Raw genomic sequence first — 8,395 nt, forward strand, 5'->3', positions numbered from 1 at the left:
TAAATTTCTCTTAAATCTAAATATTCTTTTTTGCGAAGATGAAACAGAAAGGGGATTAGGCAGAACAGGAATTCCTGTTCTGTTTAAAGATAAGATTAGATAAAAAGGTGTTACAAAGTGCTGGAGCGTCATCAGGCAGAACAGGTGGCTTACATAGATGTAGTTGCTTACTGTTTTCATTTAGAACAGTGATTATAAGATTTTGTTTTAAATTGTGTTGGCTATATTGACGATATATGGTATTTAGTATTGCTAGTATTTACATTGACAATATAAGTATATATGACATCATGTATAGAAGACAAGTCACCTTATCAGTTGTTGCTGAAAAACGAATTCTGAAGTAGAAGACTAAGGCTCTTTTATATATATATATATATATATATATATATATATATATATATATATATATATATATAAAGGGCCTCTTTATGCATTCTCTTGCATTATTTGTTTAATATATGGCCTAACATGTCTTGAGGATGTGAACAGTGGCACAATATCAAACCGGTGTTCTTGCAACTGAATCAATCAATTTTCCATTTCTCTGCAGCCTTTTTTTTTAAAAATCCCATTCATCCTTACTGAAGTTGCTGTGAATAACACTGCTAATAACAGAACTGTATTCTAGTAATTTTTCTGAGAAGATCAAGTAGAATAACATCTAAAATTTATGATGAAAATTGAAGAAATAGTTATTCTATTTACAGAATCTGTTACAATTACTATCGAAAAATTCCCTCCCTGCAGAGAATTCCCCGTCTGGAAAGATTAGGCAGAACGGGAAGATACCAACTCGCATATATGCCTTCTCAGACCCTTGTCTGGAACACGCATCAGAATGGGCAGCCCGAAAGTTACAGAGAAAAAGGCACGCTTGGATAGAGATGGGGGTAAAAAAAATATCAAATTGTAACATTATAAATCATTGGCCACGATTGATTATAATGAATTAATCGCACCACAATATAACCTCCCTTTCTTTTGCCTTATATAATAATCATTGATTATATTATTATTTACACTAATTATTTTTCACATTCAATTAGCAGAGTGAAAGAGTATGGATTTGCCAACAATACTAAATTTGATTAAAGTGAAACACATGATTCTAATAATATTGAGTGGTAGCAATGAGAACGTTAAAGGAAAGGATGGTAGAGCTAGGATTTGCAACTTAAATTTAGAACAGTCTCACCCTAATATGAAGTTGAAGGCGTAGACTTGTAGATCGAGGTGTCTTGAAGATCTCCATGATGACTTGTCCGACAATCGACCAAGGCATCGAATGTCGGATCGAAGGTACGGTCACGAAAGACCAAGTAACGAAGGTCCCAATGAGCAATGACCAAATGACCAAGATCGAGCTTTCTCAAGTGTATTTGTCTCGACTGTCTCTCTGACGTCATGAAGGAAGCAATGGTACTGACACTCTCTCGATGACATGCACATTCAATTCCCCAAATTGACACAGCCAAAGTACATATCGATGACACAACATAAAGCAGCTATACTTCCTACTAGGCTGCTAACGTCGTCAGAATCACATAGACTAAAACCAGGAAGAGAAAGACTTCCGAGAGTCGAAGTACTTACTACTCATCAACAATATTTCCTTATTGCGTCAATGTTTACCAGGTCGATGGTCGAAGCGAGCATTGATTCGTCGTAGGTGCATGACAATGAGAGTCCAGTAGAAACAAACACATTGAGAAAGCATCTGATCTAAACAAAACTGAATTCCAGTTAACGCGTGTGAGACTGTTTGGTAGGCAAAAGGTAATAGGAAGTTACTACCAGTGTTTATTACATATCATTTACAAATACAAGGACTTCCTTGTAGTAGAGCAGACGTAAGATAATTAATTATTTCCTTGTTGAAAATCTGTCGTCAGCTGATGTCGATAGCGGGTGTGAATAACATCTAACAGGCGATGAACTTCCTCTAAACAACACATGTTCGTTTATAATGGATGGATGACAGGTTCTAAACTCCAATAAAGAATATGGTCCTTGGTTCGAGCCGTGCAACAAGAGTGTCCGGGGGCAAAAGTCCGCAGGGGGCAAAAGTCCTTTTTGGGGTTTTGGGGTACTTTTTGTTGGAGTTGTGCAACATTGTTTGTGCTGGAGAAAGATTAAATGGCGGCGGTGTACTGTACATGTTAGTAAAGGTGTGCGGTGAAATTTGTTAATACAATAAGGTAAGTTATATTTTGTGTTACTTTGAAGTAATATTTTGTTTTATGGGAAATAAATAGTACTACAGTCTGTGGGAGAAATTACGACTTATTTTATTGCTGTTTCATATGAAAACACTTCTTCAGTAACAATATACACTACCTCTCCTTTTCCCGGTATCAGTTATGAAGTCAGCATTTCATTGTAATTAAAACATGTGCGAATGGGGCAAAAGTCCAATTTTTTTCTGGGCAAAAATCCGAGTGCGGATTTTTGCCCCAGTTCTCGAATTTGTAAATAATTTTATTCTTAAATTTAAATTCAAGTTCTAGTAGCAGACCTATTTCAATTCGTTTGCTACGTAGGTTGTCTTTAACTTAACTAAGGCTATATAGGCCTGCATGGAGGTTGATCTTTGAATTTGGGGAAGCCTCGCTCAATACTGATTAGTGCACCGATGGCACCAAGGGCACTACTCACAGTTCAGCGGGGTAAACAGAGCCTAGGATTAATAGCCAGTAGTGTTAACACATACCCCTTTGTATTGCTGAATCCATCTGTTGAGGTGTGAAAAGTGCTCTTGATGTCATTTAGTTCATCGGTACTGAGAGAGATTTGTCCTTTGCTATTAGAAACACTACGAAAAAATATGGTTCAAGTTTAAACAGATATCACCTTATCTTTTTCGGAAGATCAAGAAAAGAAAAGAAAAAATGCGTTGTCGCTTTGGTTGGACGAATGTGTCATGGTTGGATCTGAACTTACAATACAGGTGTTTTTTTTCTTTTTTTCTGGGAATGGTGGTAGTTTATTTTCTTCTTCTTGTCAACGACGAACCTTTGTATAACGTTAATTTATTTTTTTCTAGAGGGTGCTCTGTAAGTCTTAGTATAGTGGATTATTTTGGAAACAAACATGATTAAAGCAAATCTGACTAGCGGAGGGCGGAGTTGGGTAAAGGAGCTACCGATTGATGCATGCGTGGTGAATGGCGGCCATCAAAATGGCCACAATTTTGGAGTCCACGTTATTTTTTTCAAATGGGAAGATAGGCAGGTCACAGATCAATTAACATTGCTTTTGCAGGGGAATGTAGTCCCGCAAGCAGAAATGCGTTATCATGTCCCGTTCCAAAGTTATGGCGCCCCAAAGTTGACGCTTTTCTGTTTCGTTGCAGGGAGAGCGACATGGCATTAACGCTGCAAGAAAGACGTGATGCCCCAAATTTGGCAGGTTTTCTTTTCGTTGCAGGTAGAGCGAGATGGCACTGGCGAAGCAGGAAATTGAGATCATCCTAATGTTTGGGGAAAGAAGCAGTCGTGTGATTGCCCAGGACTTCAACGCGCACCACCCCGAAAGACCTGCAATAAGCCACAACACCGTTAGCTACCTCATTAGGAAATTCAGTGTAACTGGTAATGTTGCCGATAGACCACGGTCAGGTCCCCCATGAACCGCGACAGATGAGGAAACATCCACAATGGTGCTTGCTGCGAGTGTGAAAAGTTCGAAGCGCAGCACAAGACAACTATCAGTGATAACAGGCTTACCACGTGCTTCCGTGATGAGGATTCTCCATACGAACAAGTGGCATCCCTTCAAGCTGCAGCTTGTCCACAACCTTTCAGAGGATGATCCAGACCGGCGCATGGAATTCGCCAATTGGACTTTGTCACAATATGACCGAAATCCGCATTTCCCAGCCAACGTTCTCTTCACAGACGAGGCAAGCTTTTATTTGGATGGGGAAGTGAATCCCAGAACATGAGATATTGGTCAGATTCAAACCCACATGCGATCAGTCTCTGCAAGATGGTTATTCCTGCTCATATCATAGTGTGGTGTGTCATATGGAAACGTCGATCATAGGTCCCTTATTCATTCCTGGTACACTAAATGGTTTCCGATATCAGGACATGTTACAGGAGTTGGTGTTACAGTTGCTTCTCCGCCCTGATGGCATCTTGTCGTGAAATTTTCAGTAAGATTGTGCCCCACCGCACTATGCCCTGCATGTGTGGGAATGCTTGGATCTGCATTTTCCTGGACGTCAGATCGGTCGCCGAGGTCCTGTGGAGTGGCCAGCCCGGTCGCCGGACCTCACTCTCTTGGAATTTTTTAAATGGGGATACTTAAAACACTTGGTGTATCAGGAGAAGATTCGGGATATTACACACCTACAGGGACGTATTCAGGACGCCTGTGATAGCATCACCCCTGCAGTGTTGTTATGGGTTCAGGAGACTGGATTAAGGGACTTCGTTTATGTATTGCAATAGACGGGGAACATGTGAAGGACATTCTGTAGGTGGGACTTTGGGGCGTCATAACTTTGGAAGGGGACATGATAATGCATTTCTGCTTGCGGGGCTGTATTTTCCTGCAAAAGGAGTGTCAATTGATATGTCATATGCCTACCTTCCCATTTGAAAAAAAAATAACGTGAATCCAAGATGGCGGCTATCTTGATGGCCGCCATTTACCACGCCTGCATCAATCGGTAGCTCCTTTACCCAAGTCCGCCCTCCGCTAGTCAGATTTGCTTTAATCATATTTGTTTCCAAAATAATCTACTGTACTAAGACTTATGGACCACCCTGTAGTTTAACTCTTGCTCCAATGCGATAGGACTTTTGACCCCTATACTGGGATAAAAGTCCGAATTTGTCCATCCTTTTTTAAATTGGTGTACCTTATTAAGTAATAAATTGGTAGGCTTTCTAGCACCTTCAAAATACAGAGGAATGTTCACTTATACTTGTGTGCAAAATTCGTTATTCTGCCGTTATATATTTCTGCTCCAGCGCAATTCAAACGCCAAACTGCGGATTTCTACCCCCGCTTACTACTCGAAGTCTATTGTACTTTTACATTTGAAAGGCAGTGCAGTCTTAGTTTAGTGCAGTGTCGGATTTACGTATAAGCTATACAAGCTATAGCTTAGGGTCCTACTCTCTTGGGGGCCCCAAAAAACATAAAGGAAGAAGTTGGATTTACATTTCCAAAATATAAAAGAAATAGTAAATAAGATAAAATCTACATATAGCAACAGTGCTTCGTGTTGTGTAAGTCCTATAATGTAAGTAATGCGCCCCATTCTACTACCCAAATTTTTAAAATATCACTAGTTTCTTCATTTCTGTATATAGGACGCCTACGTTCATTTGGACACACAAAAAGCCCCATTACCTTCAATACTTTAGGGCTCCACCAAACCTAAATCCAGCTCTGGTTTAGTGTGTATGCTGCCTTCGCAGCATTTTTGATTGAATAACGGAATATTATTATAGCTAGTAGGGAAAAATATTAATAGCTAAATTAATTGAATAAAGTATATATAAATATATAAAAATAACAATGGAATTACACAGTTTGATCTCTCAGTTGAACCAATGTAAGTTAAAAAAAAAGCATTTCTTTTCTTTTTTTTTTTCATTTTCTTTTATAGCAGCAAGAAGATATTTTCAGCAAGAAGAAAAAGCACACAGGTTTCAAGAGAAGTAAGTTCAGATAGCAAACTCGACAAATTTTACAGCAAGGAAATTCAAACCACGACTAATAGATAGCACTTGCCCTCACATAATTCATGGAAAACACTTTCTACGAAAGTGTGGGATAGGGTCTTCTTACATCCAATCTTTCAACCATAAAAATATATTTCTTGAAGATACAGTATGAGTGAATTAAATTTTCATTTATTAGTTTCAACCTAACTAACAAGAGTAATTGTTAACTCTCAAGTAAACTACTTTATATTATACTATATATTTTTTTATTTATTTTGTAATATTTTAAGCATCACATATCTTGAGTTTTATCAAGACTAATTCTCCCCAGCTCGCTACAGTTTCTCCCCAGAAGATGAAACTCTTATTTTATATACAAATAAAATCCATCCCAGAGTAGGGATGGCCATTTCCGGAAAAAGAGTTTTCCGGAAATCACATTTTCCGTTTTTCCGGAAAATTTTCCGTTTTCAATTTTCCGGAAAAAATATTTTCCGTTTACCGTTTTTCCGGAAAATGTGGCCATCCCTATCCCAGAGTTTGGAGCTCCCAAAAGTAACTCTAAGTAGCAGTATTACAACCTACCGCTCCCCTCCCCCCAGAAGTCCGTCCTGAATCCGCCCCTGGCTACAGCTCTCAGCACCAATTACTCATGGCCAGTATGCATTACTATGAACCTTCCTGTCCGTCCTCAGTACGCTTACTCTCCACTTTGTTTCCTTTTCACATTTTATTACTACACTCTGCCTCTCGATCATCCAGATCGAGTCCTGTTACAAGACTATCAACTTGATACCCATCTACCTCACATTTTCCCTTCATTTACTGCACGGTGACACCTCTTATCTCTAACACTTCTCCCATCGTCTTCATCAGCTTAAAGATGCCCAGCTAGGCAGAAGGTAACGCTCATTCGTCTTACTAACATAACCCTGTGTTGTCCCGTGTATCGCACTTCATCCCATTCTTCACTATCATTATTTTCTATTTATATATGCGTCACATGTTTACTATTTATATATGCGTTCATATCAAATAACAATCATTTTCTATATTCTTTCTTGTTGCTCCCACCGTGATACATATTATTATTATTATTATTATTATTATTATTATTATTATTATTATTATTATTATTATTATTATTATTATATGTATTTCTATTTGTAAAACCAATTAATGCACATTGCAAGTTCTGTATAGCAAATGAATAATACCTTTCCAAACGTTATGATTTTGATCGCAAAGATTATAATGTCCTGGCTTACGATAATAATAATAATAATAATAATAATAATAATAATAATAATAATAATAATAATAATAATAATAATAATAATAATATTAAAGGATCAATAAAGAAGATCACTCAGCCCAACCATTGTTTCTAAGAACCTATAATATCCTTTCACATCCTATATCTAAAAGAGCGTGTAGTCCTCTAAAAGGATGGTAGCCTCAGGCTAGCCTTAACTTATTTTATTAAGGTAAATTAATCTTCTTGTTTTCCATCGATTTGAGGAAGCATTACAGGAAATACAGTGGACCAAGTATTGCGGGCTTAATAGGTTCCGTAATATTATTTGTGAACCAAAGTATTCTTTTCCCATTGATATTAATGTAGGGGAGCACAGAGACTCAGTGCGAAAGCACTTATCTATAGGGCGTGGGAATCCTTGGTTTGATCCCGATCAAATAAGTCTGTGGCGGACAATATCGTGTCCCATTTCCTATCACATTCTCATTGTACCAATTTTTCCACCATCATTCACTTGCCTTAATCATCCGTCTCCCTTAGCCTAAAGGTCAAAATCATGGGACGCAGAAAGATTTCATTTTATGGAATTAACGTAAACACAACTAATCCGTTATAGCCACAGAAACAATAAAAATTACACTCTTTGTCCTTTTCAAAGGCAAATAAGTAACCCTAAATTGAATGATTGATTTAGTATGAAGGCTAAAACAGAAGCGGAGAAAAGGAAAGAAAAAAAGTAATTTCTACGGGCTTAAGGACTACTAGGCGCGTGGGAATTGTGAGTACAGGCGTGTATGTTGTTCGGATCCCGAAATATTGTTACTAAGCAAAGGAAAAAAATTGATCACAAAGCTTGTTCGTAAATCAATTGTTTCGTAAATCGAGAGGTTCGTAAAGTGGGTTCTACTGCATAGTGGTATTCAACCAAAATCAAATTATTTTTACTAACGTTATCACGAGATATGTTTATGACAGTATGTGTTTTAGTGTATGTGCAGAACCCTCAACTGTGGTTAACTTACTTCTCTTCTTGCCCGTTATTCCTGGCAGGAGCTTATGTGGTTCGGATTTCACGTTAACCAGTAGGTCCACTCTCATATAGCCTCGCTGCTGAAAGGGACTTTAATCTCAAAATCAATTATTCAACTCAACTCTTTTTACCCGTTTTCAACCTTAACCAATAAGACCTATTGAAAAGAAAATGACCGCTGTAAGTCATCAGAATCTAATATTGTTTCGAAGAAAAATGTTTTCTCCTCTCATCACGTAAAGGCGCCTACTTTCAGGTTAGGGTGAATTTATCCCCAATTTTTCACTGATTTGAACTTCAAGCAACAAATTGCGGAACTTCATAGAAAGCATACAGCACTTCCAAATTGGGCCGTAACATCGTGGTTTCTCCGGAATATTTGTACTCTGTACGGTAGGGGAATACCAGGGTGTTAACCTCTTT

This window comes from Thermobia domestica, chromosome 5 (genome assembly GCF_964235325.1).
Source record: "Thermobia domestica chromosome 5, izTheDome1.hap1.1, whole genome shotgun sequence".
NCBI classification, from domain to species: Eukaryota; Metazoa; Arthropoda; class Insecta; order Zygentoma; family Lepismatidae; genus Thermobia; species Thermobia domestica.